The 22276-nt window shown below is 48.6% G+C and overlaps 1 protein-coding gene across 1 annotated transcript in view; it reads left to right on the top strand.

The window, feature by feature from the left end:
* The first annotated feature begins 3791 nt into the window (after positions 1 to 3791).
* Positions 3792 to 22276, top strand: part of CCDC27 (coiled-coil domain containing 27) — a 40782-nt gene continuing 22297 nt past the window's right edge. The window contains exon 1 of the mRNA XM_069741182.1: positions 3792 to 3962. The gene's annotated coding sequence lies outside the window, so the exon portion shown is untranslated. The remainder of the gene's footprint in view (positions 3963 to 22276) is intronic.

Below are 22276 nucleotides of genomic sequence, written 5' to 3'. Positions count from 1 at the left end.
GGGAGCCGAATACTTTCGCAAGGCACTGTATATATACATCTCTGGCAAAAATTAGGAGATCACCACATCAAAACCCTGTCATGGGCAGCCCAATCTCCAGACCTGAACCCCATTGAAAACCTCTGGAATGTAATCAAGAGGATGATGGATAGTCACAAGCCATCATTGGCTCGGTGGATAGCACTGCAGCACTGGAGTCCTGGGTTCTAATCCCACCTTGGACACCATCTGCAAGGAGTTTGTATGTTCTCCCCGTGTTTGCGTGGGTTTCCTCCGGGCACTCTGGTTTCCTTCGACATTCCAAAGACATACTGATAGGGAATTTAGATTGTGAGCCCCATCAGGGACAGTGATGATAATATGTGCAAACTGTAAAGCGCTGTGGAATATGTTAACGCTATATAAAGATTATTATTATTATCAAACAAAGAAGAACTGCTTACATTTTTGCACCAGAAGCAGTGTGAAAGACTGGTGGAAAGCATGCCAAGACACATGAAAGCTATATTTAAAAATCATGGTTATTCCACAAAATATTGATTTCTGAAGCCCTGTCAGGTTTAACAAGTGGGATTTCTTGCCTTATAAATGGGGTTGGGACATCAGTTGTGTTGTGCAGAAGTCTGATGGATACACAGCTGATAGTCCTACTGAATAGACTGTTAGCTGTTTTTTTCTTGCCATAATACAAATTCTAAGTAAAGAAGAACGAGTGGCTATCATTACTTTAAGAAACGAAGGTCAGTCAGTCCGAAAAATTGGGAAAACTTTGAAAGTGTCCCCAAGTGCAGTTGCAAAAACCATCAAGCGCTACAAAGAAACTGGCTCACATGAGGACCGCCCCAGGAAAGGAAGACCAAGAGTCACCTCTGCTTCTGAGGATAAGTTTAACCGAGTCACCAGCCTCAGAAATCGCAGGTTAACAGCAGCTCAGATTAGAAACCAGGTCAATGCCCCACAGAGTTCTAGCAGCAGGCACATCTCTACAACAACTGTTAAGAGGAGACTTTGTGCAGCAGGCCTTCATGGTAAAATAGCTGCTAGGAAACCACTGCTAAGGACAGGCAACAAGCAGAAGAGACTTGTTTGGGCTAAAAAACACAAAGAATGGACATTAGACCAGTGGAAATCTGTGCTTTGGTCTGATGAGTCCAAATTTTAGATCTTTGGTTCCAACCACCGTGTCTTTGTGCGACACAGAAAAGGTGAATGGATGGACTCTACATGTCTGGTTCCCACCGTGAAGCATGGAGGAGGAGGTGTGATGGTGTGGGGGTGCTTTGCTGGTGACACTGTTGGGGATTTATTCAAAATTGAAGGCATACTGAACCAGCATGGCTACCACAGCATCTTGCAGAGGCATGCCATTGCATCCGGTTTGCGTTTCGTTGGACCATCATTTATTTTTCAACAGGACAATGACCCCAAACACACCTCCAGGCTGTGTAAGGGCTATTTGACCAAGAAGGAGAGTGATGGGGTGCTACGCCAGATGACCTGGCCTCCACAGTCACCAGACCTGAACCCAATCGAGATGGTTTGGGGTGAGCTGGACCGCAGAGTGAAGGCAAAAGGGCCAACAAGTGCTAAGCATCTCTGGGAACTCCTTCAAGATTGTTGGAAGGCCAATCCCGGTGACTACCTCTTGAAGCTCATCAAGAGAATGCCAAGAGTGTGCAAAGCAGTCATCAAAGCAAAAGGCGGCTACTTTGAAGTACCTAGAATATAAGATATAATTTCAGTTGTTTCGCACTTTTTTGTTAAGTATATAATTCCACATGTGTTAATTCATAGTTTTGATGCCTTCAGTGTGAATGTACAATTTTCATAGTCATGAAAATACAGAATAATCTTTACATGAGAAGGTGTGTCCAAACTTTTGGTCTGTACTGTGTGTGTGTATATATATATATATATATATATATATATATATTTATATATATGTGTATATATATATATATATATATATATATACACATATATACATATATATATATATACACACACACACATTGCTCAAAAAAATAAAGGGAACACTAAAATACCACATCCGAGATATCACTGAATGAAACATTCCAGAGTTGCAAATCTTTGTTCAGTACATAGTGGAAAGCGCTGAGAACAATATAACATAAAAATGATCAATGTAACTCAAAATTAATATCCCATGGAGGTCTGGATTAGGAATGATACTCAAAATCAAAGTGAAAAATCAAATTACTGGCTGATCCAACTTCAGTGGAAAGGAAATGATGCTCAGTAGTGTGTGTGTCCTCCATGTGCCTGTATGATCTCCCTACAATGCCTGGGCATGCTCCTGATGAGGCGGTGGATGTTCTTCTGAGGGATCTCCTCCCAGACCTGGATTAAAGCATCAATCAACTCCTGGACAGTCTGTGGTGCAACATGGCGTTGGTAGATGGATCAAGATATGATGTCCCAGATGTGCTCGATTGGATTCAGGTCTGGGGAATGGGCAGGCCAGTCCATAGTATCAATGCCTTCATCATGCGGGAACTGCTGACACACTTCATCCACGTGAAGCCTAGCATTCTCATGCATCAGAAGGAACCCAGGGCCCAGTACACCTGCATATGGTCTCACAATGGGTAGGAGGATCTCATTCCGGAACCTAATGGCAGTCAGGGTACCTCTAGCTAGCACATGGAGGGTTGTGTCACACCATTACTGACTGACCCACCTACTGTAAAATCGGTCATGCTGGAGAATGTTGCAGGCAGCATAACGTTCTCCACGGCGTCTCCAGACTCTGTCATGTCTGTCACATGTGCTCAGTGTAAACCTGCTGTCATCCGTGAAGAGCACAGAGCGCCAATGTGGAATCTGTCAATCTTGGTGTTCTCTGAAAAATGCCAATTGACCTGCACAGTGCTGGACTGTAAGCATAACACCCACGTGGATGTCGGGCCCTCATACACCCTCAGTCTGTTTCTGACAGTTTGAGCAGACACATGGATGTTAGTGGCCTGCTGGGGGTCATTTTGCAGGGCTCTGGCACTGTTCCTCCTTGCACAAAGGAGGAGGTAACAGTCCTGCTGCTGTGTTGTTGCTCTCCTACTGCCCCTCCACATCTCCTGGTGTTCTGGCCTGTCTCCTGGTATGTGCTCCATGCTCTGGACATTGTGCTTACAGACACAGCTACCCTTCTTGCCACAGCTCGCATTGATGTTCCATCATGGATGAGCTGCGCTACCTGAGCAACTTCTGTGAGTTCTACACTGCCTCATGCTACTGTACAGTACCTCTATGGGTGAGAGCAATGACAAAATGCAAAATGACCGAAAAGTGACCAAAACAACAGCCAAAAAAGATGAAAAGAGAGAAATGGTCTGTGGTCACCCCCTGCAGAAGCACTTCTTAATAGAGGTTGTGTTGCTAATTGCCTATAATTTCCATCTGTTGTCTGTTCGATTTGCACAATAACAGGAGAAACTGATTCACAATCGGTGTTGCTTCATAACTGGACAGGTTTATTTCACAGAAGTGTGATTGACTCGTAGCTACATTGTATCGTTTAAGTGTTCCCTTTATTTTTTTGAGCAGTTAAATATATATGTACAGTATATATACATATATTACAGCAGCCGTCATGATATTTACTTGCTTTTTATATCTTATTGATGTAGAGCCTCTATCATTCATGCAGAAGGCGGAGTGTTCTACACTCAGTGCTTGGTCCCCACCAGCAAACAATCAGTCTCCTAGCAACCCGGTGCACAACCAATCACAGCTTCACCCTGACATTCCACAATGAAAGAATGTAACAAGTCTTATTGTGGAGGTGACAAGGCAAGTGGCACGTGGTCACCATTCTGCACGTACCAGATCGGCCCCGGGCCCCCTGCTCCGCTGCACCTGCTGCTCCTCAATGTTTCTACTAGTCCAGTGTTAGGGGGGCACACTTGATGCCAGCTGTAGATGCCTCCTGACTACAAGATGAGGTGAGACTTAAAGGGATATCACATTTTTGTTACTATAAAATTCCAAATTCATACAAAGAGGTTTCCTTATTCGATTAGCCAAAGCGGAGAATGACCTAGCATGCCGCATGTCCGTGCATTACATGAACATTACATTGATTTATTTGGGGACTGTGTAATGCTTTATTTCTCCTGAGGTGGCACTGTAGGAAAATTGAGCAGGTACTGCTGGATATCTTCACAGATCACAGCTGATCGCTTTGGATCCCAGCAGATTGCTGAACCCCTTAACAAAAAGAAAATATCCACGGTGCCAATATATATTGGGCGGCACGGTGGCGCAGTGGTTAGCACTGCAGCCTTGCAGCGCTGGAGTCCTGGGTTCAAACCCCACCAAATACAACATCTGCAAAGAGTTTGTATCTTCTCTCCGTGTTTGCGTGGGTTTCCTCCGGGCACTCCGGTTTCCTCCCACATTCCAAAGACATACTGATAGGGAATTTATATTGTGAGCCCCATCCGGGACAGTGATGATAATGTGTGCAACCTGTAAAGCGCTGCGGAATATGTTAGCGCTATATAAAAATGAAGATTATTTATTATTAGATTAGATTTGTCTGTTCTATGAGTTTAACAGCTTCGGACTCGTGTCCGGTTACATCTTGATTGCAGAGATGACTCCTCTGCAGATGTTTATGCTGTCGGCTTCGTTTTTGCATTTCTACAAAACTTTTTGTGGCAGTTGCAAAGTAACTTGTAATGTCGCAAGAGAGAAGAGAGATCGTGACGGTGTCAGACAAACCGATGGAAGAATAACATAATAACGGGGTTATGGTGTCTACATCAATGTATTACATAAGTTTTCCCACCTCGGATTTTACTTGTTTTTTTTTTTTGTTTTGTTTTTTTTTTGGGGGGGGGGAGGGGGCAAATAAAACAAAATCATAATGAATAATTAAGATGATACACAGACCTTATTATAGTAGTATATGGAGATTCTTAATGTCTAATGGAACAGAAACATTTTTGGAAATTCTAATGCGTCTCAAACCCAAGTTCTACGTGATAACATAATGTTATAAGATTACGCAACCTTTGGTTTGGAGAACATTAAAGTCTTAACCCTGCTGTTCTGTTCGGTCTGGGGAGACCTATTTTGAACTTTGGTATTTTTTGGGGTGTTCAAGATGCGGTTCTGAAACTTGTGGTTGATTGACTTAAATGAGGATGGGTCGGTCGGCCACGGGTTTCAGAGCCGCATCTTGAATATTTTAAAGAATATTGAAGTTCAAAGTCGGTCATTTTTGACCAACAGAACAGCAGGTAAAAGTGCCAGCCACAGTTCCCCAATAACAGTGCCAGCTACAGTTCCCCTATAACAGTGCCAGCCACAGTTCCCAATAACCGTGCCAGCCACATTTCCCAATAACAGTGTCAGCCACAGTTCCCCAATAACGGTGCCAGCTATAGTTCCCCAATACCAGTGCCAGCCACAGTTCCCCAATAACAGTGCCAGCCACAGTTCCCCAATACCAGTGCCAGCCACAGTTCCCCAATAACTGCCAGCCACAATTCCCCAATAACGGTGCCAGCTATAGTTCCCCAATACCAGTGCCAGCCACTGTTCCCCAATAACGGTGCCAGCTATAGTTCCCCAATAACAGTGCCAGCCACAGTTCCCCAATAACTGCCAGCCACAATTCCCCAATACCAGTGCCAGCCACTGTTCCCCAATAACGGTGCCAGCTATAGTTCCCCAATAACAGTGCCAGCCACAGTTCCCCAATAACTGCCAGCCACAATTCCCCAATAACTGTGCCAGCCACAGTTCCCCAATAACTGCCAGCCACAATTCCCCAATACCAGTGCCAGCCACAGTTCCCCAGTAACAGTGCCAGCCACACTTCCCCAATACCAGTGCCAGCCACAGTTCCCCAATAACAGTGCCAGCCACAGTTCCCCAATACCAGTGCCAGCCACACTTCCCCAATACCAGTGCCAGCCACACTTCCCCAATACCAGTGCCAGCCACAGTTCCCCAATAACAGTGCCAGCCACAGTTCTCCAATAACAGTGCCAGCCACAGTTCCCCAATACCAGTGCCAGCCACACTTCCCCAATACCAGTGCCAGCCACACTTCCCCAATACCAGTGCCAGCCACAGTTCCCCAATAACAGTGCCAGCCACAGTTCTCCAATAAGAGTGCCAGCCACAGTTCCCCAATACCAGTGCCAGCCACAGTTCCCCAATAACAGTGCCAGCCACAGTTCCCCAATACCAGTGCCAGCCACACTTCCCCAATACCAGTGCCAGCCACAGTTCCCCAATAACAGTGCCAGCCACAGTTCTCCAATAACAGTGCCAGCCACAGTTCCCCAATACCAGTGCCAGCCACACTTCCCCAATACCAGTGCCAGCCACAGTATCCCAATAACAGTGCCAGCCACAGTTCCCCAATACCAGTGACAGCCACAGTTCCCCAATAACTGCCAGCCACAGTTCCCCAATACCAGTGCCAGCCACAGTTCCCCAATAACAGTGCCAGCCACACTTCCCCAATACCAGTGCCAGCCACAGTTCCCCAATAACAGTGCCAGCCACAGTTCCCCAATACCAGTGTCAGCCACACTTCCCCAATACCAGTGCCAGCCACAGTTCCCCAATAACAGTGCCAGCCACACTTCCCCAATACCAGTGCCAGCCACAGTTCTCCAATAACAGTGCCAGCCACAGTTCCCCAATAACAGTGCCATCCACAGTTCCCCAATAACAGTGCCAGCCACAGTTCCCCAATAACAGTGCCAGCTATAGTTCCCCAATAACAGTGCCAGCCACAGTTCCCCAATAACAGTGCCAGCTATAGTTCCCCAATAACAGTGCCAGCCACACTTCCCCAATAACAGTGCCAGCCACACTTCCCCAATACCAGTGCCAGCCACCGTTCTTCAATACCAGTGCCAGCCATTCTTCAATACCAGTGCCAGCCACAGATCCCCAATAACAGTGCCAGCCACACTTCCCCAATAACAGTGCCAGCTATAGTTCCTCAATAACAGTGCCAGCCACAGTTCCCCAATAACAGTGCCAGCTATAGTTCCTCAATAACAGTGCCAGCCACAGTTCCCCAATAGCAGTGCCAGCCACAGTTCCCCAATAATGGTGCCAGCCACAGTTCCCAAAAAGCACTGCCAGCTATAGTTCCCCAATACCCGTGCCAGCCACAGTTCCCCAATACCAGTGCCAGCTATAGTTCTCCAATAACAGTGCCAGCCACAGTTCCCCAATAACAATGCCAGCCAGTTCCCCAATAACAGTGCAAGCCACACTTCCCCAACACCAGTGCCAGCCACAGTTCCCCAATAACAGTGCCAGCCACAGTTCCCCAATACCAGTGCCAGCTACAGTTCCCCAATAACAGTGCCAGCCACACTTCCCCAATACCAGTGCCAGCTATAGTTCCCCAATACCTGTGCCAGCCACACTTCCCCAATAACAGTGCCAGCCACAGTTCCCCAATAACAGTGCCAGCCACAGTTCCCCAATGGCAGTGCCAGCTATAGTTCCCCAATACCAGTGCCAGCCACACTTCCCCAATAACGGTGCCAGCCACAGTTCCCCTATAACAGTGCCAGCTATAGTTCCCCAATAACAATGCCAGCCACAGTTCCCCAATAGCAGTGCCAGCCACAGTTCCCCAATAATGCCAGCCAGTTCCCCAATAAAAGTGCCAGCCACAGTTCCCCTATAACAGTGCCAGCTATAGTTCTCCAATAACAGTGCCAGCCACAGTTCCCCAATAACAATGCCAGCCAGTTCCCCAATAACAGTGCCAGCCACACTTCCCCAACACCAGTGCCAGCCACAGTTCCCCAATAACAGTGCCAGCCACAGTTCCCCAATACCAGTGCCAGCTACAGTTCCCCAATAACAGTGCCAGCCACACTTCCCCAATACCAGTGCCAGCTATGGTTCCCCAATACCAGTGCCAGCCACAGTTCCCCAATAACAGTGCCAGCCACAGTTCCCCAATGGCAGTGCCAGCTATAGTTCCCCAATAACAGTGCCAGCCACACTTCCCCAATAACAGTGCCAGCCACAGTTCCCCAATAACAGTGCCAGCCACAGTTCCCCAATGGCAGTGCCAGCTATAGTTCCCCAATACCAGTGCCAGCCACACTTCCCCAATAACGGTGCCAGCCACAGTTCCCCTATAACAGTGCCAGCTATAGTTCCCCAATAACAATGCCAGCCACAGTTCCCCAATAATGCCAGCCAGTTCCCCAATAACAGTGCAAGCCACAGTTCCCCAATAACAGTGCCAGCGACAAATCCCCAATACCAGTGCCAGCCACAGTTCCCCAATACCAGTGCAAGCTATAGTTCCCCAATAACAGTGCCTGCCACAGTTCCCCATTAGCAGTGCCTGACACACTTCCACAATACCAGTGCCAGCCACAGTTCCCCAATAACAGTGACAGCCACAGTTCCCCAATACCAGTGCCAGCCACAGTTCCCCAATAACAGTGTGAGCTATAGTTCCCCAATAACAGTGCCAGCCACAGTTCCCCAATAACAGTGCCAGCCACAGTTCCCCAATAACAGTGCCAGCCACAGTTCCCCAATAACAGTGCCAGCCACAGTTCCCCAATAACAGTGCCAGCCACAGTTCTCCAATAACAGTGCCAGCCACAGTTCCCCAATAACAGTGCCATCCACAGTTCCCCAATAACAGTGCCAGCCATAGTTCCCCAATAACAGTGCCAGCCACACTTCCCCAATAACAGTGCCAGCCACACTTCCCCAATACCAGTGCCAGCCACCGTTCTTCAATACCAGTGCCAGCCATTCTTCAATACCAGTGCCAGCCACAGATCCCCAATAACAGTGCCAGCCATACTCCCCCAATAACAGTGCCAGCTATAGTTCCTCAATAACAGTGCCAGCCACAGTTCCCCAATAACGGTGCCAGCCACAGTTCCCCAATAACAGTGCCAGCTATAGTTCCTCAATAACAGTGCCAGCCACAGTTCCCCAATAACGGTGCCAGCCACAGTTCCCCAATAACAGTGCCAGCTATAGTTCCCCAATAACAGTGCCAGCCACAGTTCCCCAATAGCAGTGCCAGCCACAGTTCCCCAATAACAGTGCCAGCCACAGTTTCCCAATAGCAGTGCCAGCCACAGTTCCCCAATAATGGTGCCAGCCACAGTTCCCAAAAAGCAGTGCCAGCTATAGTTCCCCAATACCCGTGCCAGCCACAGTTCCCCAATAACAGTGCCAGCTATAGTTCTCCAATAACAGTGCCAGCCACAGTTCCCCAATAACAATGCCAGCCAGTTCCCCAATAACAGTGCAAGCCACACTTCCCCAACACCAGTGCCAGCCACAGTTCCCCAATAACAGTGCCAGCCACAGTTCCCCAATACCAGTGCCAGCTACAGTTCCCCAATAACAGTGCCAGCCACACTTCCCCAATACCAGTGCCAGCTATAGTTCCCCAATACCAGTGCCAGCCACAGTTCCCCAATACCAGTGCCAGCCACACTTCCCCAATAACGGTGCCAGCCACAGTTCCCCTATAACAGTGCCAGCTATAGTTCCCCAATAACAGTGCCAGCCACAGTTCCCCAATAACAGTGCCAGCCACAGTTCCCCAATACCAGTGCCAGCTACAGTTCCCCAATAACAGTGCCAGCCACACTTCCCCAATACCAGTGCCAGCTATAGTTCCCCAATACCAGTGCCAGCCACAGTTCCCCAATAACAGTGCCAGCCACAGTTCCCCAATGGCAGTGCCAGCTATAGTTCCCCAATACCAGTGCCAGCCACACTTCCCCAATAACGGTGCCAGCCACAGTTCCCCTATAACAGTGCCAGCTATAGTTCCCCAATAACAATGCCAGCCACAGTTCCCCAATAGCAGTGCCAGCCACAGTTCCCCAATAATGCAAGCCAGTTCCCCAATAACAGTGCCAGCCACAGTTCCCCAATAGCAGTGCCAGCTATAGTTCCCCAATACCCGTGCCAGCCACAGTTCCCCTATAACAGTGCCAGCTATAGTTCTCCAATAACAGTGCCAGCCACAGTTCCCCAATAACAATGCCAGCCAGTTCCCCAATAACAGTGCCAGCCACACTTCCCCAACACCAGTGCCAGCCACAGTTCCCCAATAACAGTGCCAGCCACAGTTCCCCAATACCAGTGCCAGCCACACTTCCCCAATACCAGTGCCAGCCACAGTTCCCCAATACCAGTGCCAGCTACAGTTCACCAATAACAGTGCCAGCTATAGTTCCCCAATACCAGTGCCAGCCACAGTTCCCCAATAACAGTGCCAGCCACAGTTCCCCAATGGCAGTGCCAGCTATAGTTCCCCAATAACAGTGCCAGCCACACTTCCCCAATAACAGTGCCAGCCACAGTTCTCCAATACCAGTGCCAGCCACAGTATCCCAATAACAGTGCCATCCACAGTTCCCCAATAACAGTGCCAGCCATAGTTCCCCAATAACAGTGCCAGCCACACTTCCCCAATAACAGTGCCAGCCACACTTCCCCAATACCAGTGCCAGCCACCGTTCTTCAATACCAGTGCCAGCCATTCTTCAATACCAGTGCCAGCCACATATCCCCAATAACAGTGCCAGCCACACTTCCCCAATAACAGTGCCAGCTATAGTTCCTCAATAACTGTGCCAGCCACAGTTCCCCAATAACGGTGCCAGCCACAGTTCCCCAATAGCAGTGCCAGCCACAGTTCCCCAATAACAGTGCCAGCCACAGTTCCCCAATAACAGTGCCAACCACAGTTTCCCAATAGCAGTGCCAGCCACAGTTCCCCAATAATGGTGCCAGCCACAGTTCCCAAAAAGCAGTGCCAGCTATAGTTCCCCAATACCCGTGCCAGCCACAGTTCCCCAATAACAGTGCCAGCTATAGTTCTCCAATAACAGTGCCAGCCACAGTTCCCCAATAACAATGCCAGCCAGTTCCCCAATAACAGTGCAAGCCACACTTCCCCAACACCAGTGCCAGCCACAGTTCCCCAATAACAGTGCCAGCCACAGTTCCCCAATACCAGTGCCAGCTACAGTTCCCCAATAACAGTGCCAGCCACACTTCCCCAATACCAGTGCCAGCTATAGTTCCCCAATACCAGTGCCAGCCACAGTTCCCCAATAACAGTGCCAGCCACAGTTCCCCAATGGCAGTGCCAGCTATAGTTTCCCAATAACAGTGCCAGCCACACTTCCCCAATAACAGTGCCAGCCACAGTTCCCCAATAACAGTGCCAGCCACAGTTCCCCAATGGCAGTGCCAGCTATAGTTCCCCAATACCAGTGCCAGCCACACTTCCCCAATAACGGTGCCAGCCACAGTTCCCCTATAACAGTGCCAGCTATAGTTCCCCAATAACAGTGCCAGCCACAGTTCCCCAATAGCAGTGCCAGCCACAGTTCCCCAATAATGCCAGCCAGTTCCCCAATAACAGTGCAAGCCACAGTTCCCCAATAACAGTGCCAGCGACAAATCCCCAATACCAGTGCCAGCCACAATTCCCCAATAACAATGCCAGCCACAGTTCCCCAATACCAGTGCCTGCCACAGTTCCCCAATACCAGTGCAAGCTATAGTTCCCCAATAACAGTGCCAGCCACAGTTCCCCATTAGCAGTGCCTGACACACTTCCCCAATAACAGTGCCAGCCACAGTTCCCCAATAACAGTGCCAGCCACAGTTCCCCATTAGCAGTGCCAGCCACAGTTCCCCAATAACAGTGCCAGCCACAGTTCCCCAATACCAGTGCCAGCCACAGTTCCCCAATAACAGTGTGAGCTATAGTTCCCCAATAACAGTGCCAGCCACAGTTCCCCAATACCAGTGCCTGCCACAGTTCCCCAATACCAGTGCAAGCTATAGTTCCCCAATAACAGTGCCTGCCACAGTTCCCCATTAGCAGTGCCTGACACACTTCCACAATACCAGTGCCAGCCACAGTTCCCCAATACCAGTGCCAGCCACAGTTCCCCAATACCAGTGTGAGCTATAGTTCCCCAATAACAGTGCCAGCCACAGTGACCATACAATTTGCATGACTTTCTCCACACTCTCCATGCTCAGGACTTGTCGTTTGTGCAATCAATAGCTTCTCTACATGTAGAAGTGACAGTTCAGAATAGACTAGATTGCTGCCATGTGATTCTGCTATTTCTAGTCACAAAAGACAGAAATTGCACACTGTGACAAAACACTCTGGGATCGCCTTTGCTGGGGTCAAAGGACACGTGGTTTGTGCATTGAATCTGAGGCGTACAGCAGGTTTCTGAGCAGGCTGACCTCAGGTCAGATTTATTAACGTGAAAGCAACACGAAAAACAAAACATAAAAATAAATCCTAGCCTGTCCGGCACTAACTAAACAAATACGTTGCTATCTCAACAACTGGGGGGGCTTCTCCCACCCAGCTAACATCACACAGATCTTGAGCAGAGCTCTTCACTCACGTTTGTCTCACACAGGCAGGCAATCTGTGTGCCCCAGGCAGACACTGGAAACACCCAGCTGGTCATCTTTTATTCCTGCAATCATTAACCCATTAGCACCCTGAAGATACTGAGTGGCCTAATTCACATAGGACAAACACCTGGGCGAGATATACCTGCCTCCATCTACCACACCAGCATGAGTCTTACATATCCCCCCCCCTGCTCAGACCACTCCGGTCGAGCAAGAACACTTTTGAAACAGTGCACTCGGGATAGGGCATCGGCGTTCCCCATCTGTACCCCAGGTCGGTGCTCCACCGTAAAAGAGTAAGCCTGCAGGGCAAGGAACCACCGGGTTACCCGACTATTACGGTCCTTGTGGAGGTGCATCCACTTGAGAGGGGCATGGTCTGTGACCAGCCTAAACTTCCTACCAGCCAGGTAATACTTGAGGGAGTCGAGAGCCCATTTAATGGCTAGGCACTCTTTTTCAACCACCGCATACCTCTGCTCATGTACATTCAGTTTCCGACTGAGATAGAGGACCGGGTGTTCGACTCCGTCCCTCACCTGGGAAAGTACAGCTCCGACACCAGTATCAGAGGCATCAGTTTGTACCACAAACTCGCTGCTGAAATCAGGTGTCACTAGTACGGGCTGAGAGCACAAAGCCCGTTTCAGGCTGTGGAAGGCCTCTTCAGCAGCTGAGGTCCATTTTACCATGACGGAACCCTTCCCCTTGGTAAGATCCGTCAAGGGAGTAGCCATGGCTGCAAAATTGGGTATGAACCGGCGATAATAGCCGGCAATCCCCAGGAAAGCCTGCACTTGTTTCTTGTTCACTGGTTGTGGCCAGCCCTGAATTGCCTGTATTTTGTCGATCTGGGGTTTAACCACTCCTCAGCCAATCACGTAGCCCAAGTATCGGGCTTCTTCAAGCCCGATGTGGCATTTCTTGGGGTTTGCCATTAAACCTGCATCTCGCAGGTCATCAATCACCGCTTGTACCTTCTGGAGATGAGTTTCCCAGTCCATGCTGTAAATTACGATGTCATCCAGGTAGGCAGAAGCGTACTGTCTGTGAGGCCTCAAGACTCGATCCATCAATCTCTGGAACGTTGCGGGAGCTCCGTGAAGTCCAAACGGCATATAGACATACTGGAACAGACCTTCCGGTGTAGCAAACGCCGTCTTCTCTCTGGCCGCCTCGGCCAGAGGAATCTGCCAGTACCCCTTTGTTAAATCCAGGGTCGTAATGTATCGGGCTTTACCAAGCCGGTCGATCAACTCATTGACCCGGGGCATAGGGTACGCATCAAATTTAGAAACTGCATTCAGTTTCCTAAAGTCATTACAAAACCGGATGGAGCCATCCGGTTTAGGTATCAACACAATTGGACTGGACCAGGCGCTGTGTGACTCCTCAATGACTCCTAAGTCCAACATTGCCATCACTTCCCGGGAGACGGCTTCACGGCGGGCTTCCGGAATCCGGTGGGGCTTCACATGAACAGTGACGCCAGGCTCTGTGACAATCTCATTTTTCACCAACTTAGTCCGGCCAGGTTTTTCGGAGAAAAACTGTCGGTTCTGTAACAAAAATTGCTTAACCTCAGATTTTTGTCGTTCTGAGAGAGCTCAGCAACCTGCACCTCTGGTACAGTAGGTGAACAAACCGGACGAGGCAGATCCGCCGTTAGGGCAGAGCGGTCTTTCCAGGATTTTATCAGATTCACATGATAAATCTGTTCCGGTTTTCTCTTACCCGGCTGGTACACTTTATAGTTCACTTCACCAACTCTTTCTCGGACCTCAAATGGGCCCTGCCATTTCGCCAGGAATTTACTATCCACCGTAGGGATTAGGACCAACACCCTATCGTCGGGTGCAAATGTACGGACCTTAGCGCCTCTATCATAACTTTGCCTCTGGGCTCCCTGGGCCTGTAACATATGGTCCCTAACAATGGGCATGACAGCGGCAATACGATCCTGCATTTGTGTTACATGGTCGATCACCGTTTTAAAGGGAGTGACTTGACCTTCCCAGGTTTCTTTTGCAACGTCCAGCAGTCCCCGGGGACGACGGGCGTACAACAGTTCGAAAGGCGAAAACCCTGTGGAAGACTGGGGAACTTCCCTAATGGCAAACAGCAAATAGGGTAACAAGTAATCCCAGTTCTTCCCATCTTTGTCTATCGCCTTCCGGAGCATCTGTTTTAAGGTTTTGTTGAAGCGCTCAACCAGGCCATCTGTTTGAGGGTGATAGACAGACGTACGCAACGGGTCTATTTGTAAGGGCCTGCAGAGCTCCTTCATTACCCTCGACATAAAGGGAGTCCCCTGGTCGGTGAGTATCTGTTTTGGAATTCCCACCCGACTAACCACTTGTACCAATTCCTTGGCGATCGTCTTGGTAGCTGTGTTACGCAAAGGGACGGCTTCCGGGTAACGAGTGGCATAGTCCAAGATGACGAGGATATGTTGGTGCCCACGTGCGGATCGGGGAAGGGGCCCAACCAAATCCATCCCAATTCTCTCAAAAGGGACCCCGATGATAGGAAGGGGTACCAAAGGGCTACGGAACTGAGATTTAGGGGCCGCGATTTGGCACTCTGGACAGGACTCACAATAATTACGCACATCACAATGTATTCCAGGCCACACAAAACAATGCAATATCCTTTCTGTGATTTTCTGTACCCCCAGATGTCCCCCCATTATATGTCCGTGGGCCAAATCCAGTACCTTCCGCCGATAAGGTTTGGGTACCACTAACCGTTGCACTGTGTCTTCCCCTTTTTTTTCTACCTGGTAGAGCAAATCATTTTCAAGAACCATATACGGGTACGCTAGCCTAGTGTCAGGTTCTACGGGTACCCCATCTATCATTTTTACATTTTTCCTAGCCGGAGTCAGGGTAGGATCTTTCATTTGCTCGCTGTGGAAGTCATCCACCTGGACTCCCAAATCTGGCAGGCAGGGTGCCGGATGGCTGTCTGCCTCCGCCTCTTGCTGAGGTTCCTCAGTTTCCTCTGTTTCCCCCGCCATGACGGAGAAGGGGTACTGAAGGTTAGATTCACTAACCTCCCCAGCAACATCTTCCTGTGGGGTCTCCTCTAGGGACTCGGGACCTCCAGATGGCATGGGAGAAGATTCACGGGTACAGCTACCGTGAAGGAGCAACTGATTCTCCCACAACTGCCAGAAATAGGGAAAATCCCTTCCCAGGATTACATCCTGTAACAATGCGGGGACGAGTCCCACTTTATGCTGCACTGACCCATAGGGAGTAGAAATCCATATGACCGCTGTTAAGTACGAGCGGGTGTCACCATGCACACACGTCACAGAAAACTTGTCAGACGGACCAGACGGAAGTGCCACCAGACTAGCTTTCACCAGAGTCACCACACTTCCAGAGTCTAGTAATGCCACAACATTTTTCCCATCAACAGATAATTCACACAGGTGTTTCACTATATCATTTTGACCTGCATTCACACTCCCTAGCTGTGTAACCAAAGACATGCGTTTTCTAGAGTCTATAACGTCGCACTGCATGGGTTCAGCGGTAACAGGACAGTTCGCAGAAACATGACCCTTCTCATGGCATCGGAAACACCTAACAGGTCCCCTACTGAGACCACCGTCCAATACTCTTGGTCTCGGAGTGCGAGCAGTCCCGGACTCCTCCCCCACAGTTTTAAGCGATTTTCCTTCACCCGTGGTCCCTGGAACAGTCTTACCAGTTCCACGAGGAGGAGGCACAGACCGGGGGTTGGCGGTGTCGTCGGGAAGTCCTTCTGCCACGGAATAACGCTCGACCAACTCCACAAGTTGGTCCGCTGTCGTGGGATTTCCTTGGCTTACCCACCTTTTCAGCGCTGGGGCTAGTACTCTCAGGTACTTGTCCAGGACAACCCGCTGGATTATTTCGGGTATTGTCAGTACCTCGGGTTGCAGCCATTTCTTTGTTAAGTAGATCAGGTCGAACATCTGAGACCGCGCCGGTTTATCTTGCAGGTATGTCCACTGATGTACCCTCTGTGCCCGGACAGCCGTCGTCACACCGAGCTGGGCCAGGATCTCAGCTTTCAGTTTCTCAAAATCCTGAGCGACCTCCGGGTCCAAATCATGGTAAGCTTTTTGGGCCTCGCCGGAGAGAAACGGTTCAATCAAGTCGGCCCATCGTGCCTTCGGCCACTTCTCTCTCAACGCCGTCCGCTCAAACGTTGTCAGGTATGCCTCGACGTCATCTTCTGCAGTCAGCTTTTGCCAGTATCGACTCACATGGATCCTTCTGGACTCTGCTTCCGGGTCAGCGTCAGGCATGCTCACCAGGCGCTGCCCCACCTGTTGGAGAAGTTGGCGGTCTGCAACCGTCATGTCCAGTAACTCCTTCAGCTGTGCGGCCATCAAGCGATTAGCTTCGTGCTGTGCGGCAGTGGCCTGCTGCTGTACGGCAGTGGACTGTACTAAGGCTTTCACCACGTCTTCCATGCTGTCGCCTGTGCCACGGTATGCCCGCATTCTCCACCACAATGTGACAAAACACTCTGGGATCGCCTTTGCTGGGGTCAAAGGACACGTGGTTTGTGCATTGAATCTGAGGCGTACAGCAGGTTTCTGAGCAGGCTGACCTCAGGTCAGATTTATTAACGTGAAAGCAACACGAAAAACAAAACATAAAAATAAATCCTAGCCTGTCCGGCACTAACTAAACAAATACGTTGCTATCTCAACAACTGGGGGGGCTTCTCCCACCCAGCTAACATCACACAGATCTTGAGCAGAGCTCTTCACTCACGTTTGTCTCACACAGGCAGGCAATCTGTGTGCCCCAGGCAGACACTGGAAACACCCAGCTGGTCATCTTTTATTCCTGCAATCATTAACCCATTAGCACCCTGAAGATACTGAGTGGCCTAATTCACATAGGACAAACACCTGGGTGAGATATACCTGCCTCCATCTACCACACCAGCATGAGTCTTACAACACAGACGAGCAAACAAGGCCGCCATTCTGTCTCCTGAATTACCCCAATTGTGAAACTCACCTGCCTTAAGGTACCGTCACATTAAGCGACGCTGCAGCGATATAGACAACGATGCCGATCGCTGCAGCGTCGCTGTTTAGTCGTTGTGTGGTCGCTGGGGAGCTGTCACACAGACAGCCAGCGACCAACGATGCCGAAGTCCCCTGGTAACCAGGGTAAACATCAGGTTACTAAACGCAGGGCTGGGCTTAGTAACCCGATGTTTACCCTGGTTACCATTGTAAATGTAAAAAATGTAAAAAAAAAAAAAACACTACATACTTACATTCCGGTGTCTGTCGCATCCCCCGGGGTCTGCTTCCCTGCACTGTGTAAGCGCCGGCCGTAAAGCAGAGCGGTGACGTCACCGCTGTGCTCTGCTTTATGGCCGGCCGGCGCTGACACAGTGCAGGGAAGCAGACCCCGGGGGACGCGACAGACACCGGAATGTAAGTATGTAGTGTTTTTTTTTTCTTACATTTACAATGGTAACCAGGGTAAATATCGGGTTACTAAGCGCAGCCCTGCGTTTAGTAACCCGATGTTTACCATGGTTACAAGTGAAGACATCGCTGAATTGGCGTCACACACGCCGATTCAGCGATGTCAGCGGGTGATCCAGCGACGAAATAAAGTTCTGGACTTTCTGCTCCGACCAACGATGTCACAGCAGGATCCTGATCGCTGCTGCCTGTCAAACACAACGATATCGCTATCCAGGACGCTGCAACGTCACGGATCGCTAGCGATATCGTTCTAATGTCGCTCAGTGTGAAGGTACCTTTAAACTGTCCACAGATAAAAATGAGCTCTTGACCAAACCATAGGTACCAGTCATAAGCTGTGATTGCCTCTAGTAGGCGAGAAACGCGTCAGCACCTCTGTGTATGAGCAGTACCGCTCACATTCTTATCAGCTGTGTATTTCGAAAACATTTAAAGTAATGTTTTGAAGTTTTTGTAACTTTTTAAAGTAATTTTTTGTAAGTTTTTTTTCCTCCTTCTACCTGACCTACTAGATGTTTCTTATTTTCCATAGTCATTGTCATTATAAATCTACAGTGAGTCACTGGATTGCCGTGATTACCCGTCATGGTCACAGGTTGATGTCATGGTGGTGAACATTAATCTAGGTTACTAGTTAGCATTCAGTAATGTTAGGTGCTACCGATTGTTAGAAGGCAGATCCCCATCGCTCGCTGTCTGGCTCTGCTCCAACTTTATTAATATGTTTGTTATTTGCCTCCATGGCAGCTCGATGACCCTGCCTGGAGAGGCTGGGGCTATACATTCTGCTTGGGGAGCGTTCTGGCTGATTTGTTTCTCTTCTTTTGTAAGGGCGACCTTTGTGGTCTCTATAGCACTGCTGGAGTTAGTGGAGCCGTGTTTGACAAGTTAGTGCATAGGGATAGACCGTCCATACATTACATCCGGAGAACCCCTTTAAATTATTTGTCTCTATGCGATCAGTAATCATGTGTATACGTTGAGCCCATTTCTGTCCACCACGAGGGACAATTTGTTTTCCCTTAAATGCATGTATTTTGGGACAAAAAAAAAATATTTTTACAGGCTCTTTGGCCGCAATTCATCATGGTGTTCACATCAAATTTGTGCCATAAATCATCTTCAAATGTCGCAGAATTCTGTGCAGCACAAAGTTGCAGAAACATTTAGCAACTTTTGGAATTTTCACGCCAGTTTTGTGCAGCTGCGAAACGAGAAAGAGCTGGGGAGGAGCAAGATGGCGCATGGCGATGCCTCCTTCTCAACCATGACAAATGTGGAGACACTGGGGTCAGTGGGTGCTCTCGTCCGCTGGCCTGGCTGTCTTTAGGAAGACTGCATGGACCTGGGCTCATACCGCTGAACTTAGAACACTACTCAGACAACACAGGGTGAGGGAAAAGCAGTGTGGCAATAATTTATTGAACCACCAACACACAATAGCATACAGAACGGTCTCAGCAAATAGCCAAATTACAGAGTCTCAACCGTCCGCTGACTCACCGAGATTAGAGCTCCTTCCAGTGCCGCATACCTCCACCAGTGGCTCCCCACTTTTGGCACGCCCCCACAGTGAAGACGTAACAACAAGCTTAGGATGCTAACCGAGACCAGTGAGGTATGTGGCCAGGTGACCTCATTGTCCCAACCTGGGTTCTTTAAGATGTCTCTGAGGTTTCAGTGGTGGTCAATGAAGCAGGCCTGTGTTCTTTCAGCCAGGGACGTAGTCCCCTAAGCTGATCTGTAGAGTTACCCGGACCAGAAGAAAAAGTCTCTTTGTATAGTTCACAACTGACCTTCAACCCGCATCCAGAGGTCAGAGAGAGATGTGAATGAGGCCAACCTGCATTGTTTGATTTTGTAAAGGCTACGTTCACATTTGCGTTGTTGTGTGTTGCGTCGGCAATGCAACGCACAACGCATGCAAAACGCATGCAAAAACGCCTTGTTTTGTGACGCATGCGTCCATTTTTGGCCGATTTTGGACGCAAAAAAAAATGCAACTTGCTGCGTCCTCTGCGCCCTGACGCTTGCGCCAAAAAAGACGCATACGTCACAAAACGCAAGACAACGCATGTCCATGTGCCCCCATGTTAAATATAGGGGCGCCCGACGCACCGCAAATGTGAACGTAGCCTAAGCTATTTAAAGGCTTTTAATGCAAGAAAGATACATAGCTTTGCACCATGTTAGCCAGTAGGTAGAAAAATATTAAGATTTCAGAGTCTTCATTAGTTGATGCCTTTTAATGGCTACCTGGAAAGTTGGTAACAAATAGCAGCTTTCGAGACTACTATGCCTGATGAAGAGATCTAGCGTTGTCCATGCTGGATATATTTTCTAGCATGGACAATGTATGTAATCAACATATCAGCCAACCTCATTGTTCAGTGGCCATGCATTACTGTTTTGCAAAAATAACAGAAAATAAACGATAGGAGATATTAGAGGTAAATATTCGTCCTACAAGAAGAGTCAATAGTTCAGACAACAGTTTTAAGATTCTGGGCCTACACAGTTTACGTCTGGCATAATTAATAAGAAATTCTGTGTCGTCACAGCTAATTACACCAGAAATGTTACTCCAGTCGTTGACGAATTGAACATGAAGAGTAAGTCAGGAATGAGCTGCTGCCTGGACTTACTCGTCATGCTCAATTCATGTGAAGGCAGGGACAGTGAGACCAGCGATGATTGGGTGCTGGGCTCACGTGTCATAACAACCGCACGGGGGTTCCGGGACCGCGAGTGATGACACCGCTGGATCGGCGCCAGCACAGGAGGTGAGTTTAGGCTTTTTTATTTTATCGGGGCTAAACATTTAGATCAAAAAGGTGTTGTCCTAGTAATGGACAACACCTTTAACCCCTTACCGGCATCGGACGTACTATACCGTCCGATGCCGGCTCCCCTGCTTTGATGCAGGGCTCCGCGGTGAGCCCGCATCAATGCCGGGACATGTCAGCTGTTTTGAACAGCTGACATGTGCCCGTAATAGGCGCGGGCAGAATCGCGATCTGCCCGCACCTATTAACTAGTTAAATGCCGCTGTCAAACGCAGACAGCGGCATTTAACTACCGCTTCCGGCCGGGCGGCCGGAAATGACGTCATCGCCGACCCCCGTCACATGATCGGGGGTCGGCGATGCTTGTGAATGGTAACCATAGAGGTCCTTGAGACCAATATGGTTACTGATTGCCCGTCGCTGTGAGCGCCACCCTGTGGTCGGCGCTCACAGCACACGTGCAATTCTGCTACATAGCAGCGATCAGCAGATCGCTGCTATGTAGCAGAGCCGATCGTGCTGTGCCTGCTTCTAGCCTCTCATGGAGGCTATTGAAGCATGGCAAAAGTTAAAAAAAAAAGTTTAAAAAAATGTGAAAAAAATAAAAAAAACATAAAAGTTTAAATCACCCCCCTTTCGCCCCAATCAAAATAAATCAATAAAAAAAATATCAAATCTACGCATATTTGGTATCGCCGCGCTCAGAATCGCCCGATCTATCAATTAAAAAAAAGTATTAACCTGATCGCTAAACAGCGTAGCGGGAAAAAAATTCGAAACGCCAGAATTACGTTTTTTTGGTCGCCGCGACATTGCATTAAAATGCAATAACGGGCGATCAAAAGAACGTATCTGTACCGAAATGCTATCATTAAAAACGTCATCTCGGCACGCAAAAAATAAGCCCTCAACTGACCCCAGATGATGAAAAATGGAGACGCTACGAGTATCGGAAAATGGCGCAACTTTTTTTTTTTTTTTTTTAGCAAAGTTTGGAATTTTTTTTCACCACTTAGATAAAAAAATAACCTAGTCATGTTTGGTGTCTATGAACTCGTAATGACCTGGAAAATCATAATGGCAGGTCATTTTTTAGCATTTAGTGAACCTAGCAAAAAAGCCAAACAAAAAACCAATGTGGGATTGCACTTTTTTTGCAATTTCACCGCACTTGGAATTTTTTTCCCGTTTTCTAGTACACGACATGCTAAAATCAATAATGTCGTTCAAAAGTACAACTCGTCCCGCAAAAAATAAGCCCTCACATGGCCAAATTGACGGAAAAATAAAAAAGTTATGGCTCTGGGAAGGAGGGGAGCGAAAAACGAACACGGAAAAACGAAAAATCCCCCGGTCATGAAGGGGTTAAGTGGTGTGCGCCTCTTAAAGAATTAGGCACGTCTTATTCCTGCATGGCTTCATTAAGACTAGTATACGAAATGCCAGTCTTAATGAAGCCTTTGTTTCTTTTCACATTGCTAAGTGTTGAATGAGTTATCTAAGAATCCGTCAGTGA

The sequence above is a fragment of the Ranitomeya imitator genome, chromosome 10, assembly GCF_032444005.1.
Source record: "Ranitomeya imitator isolate aRanImi1 chromosome 10, aRanImi1.pri, whole genome shotgun sequence".
Taxonomy (NCBI): domain Eukaryota; kingdom Metazoa; phylum Chordata; class Amphibia; order Anura; family Dendrobatidae; genus Ranitomeya; species Ranitomeya imitator.
The sequence above is the reverse complement of the archived record's forward strand: the minus strand, read 5'-3'. Positions and strand labels throughout refer to the sequence as shown.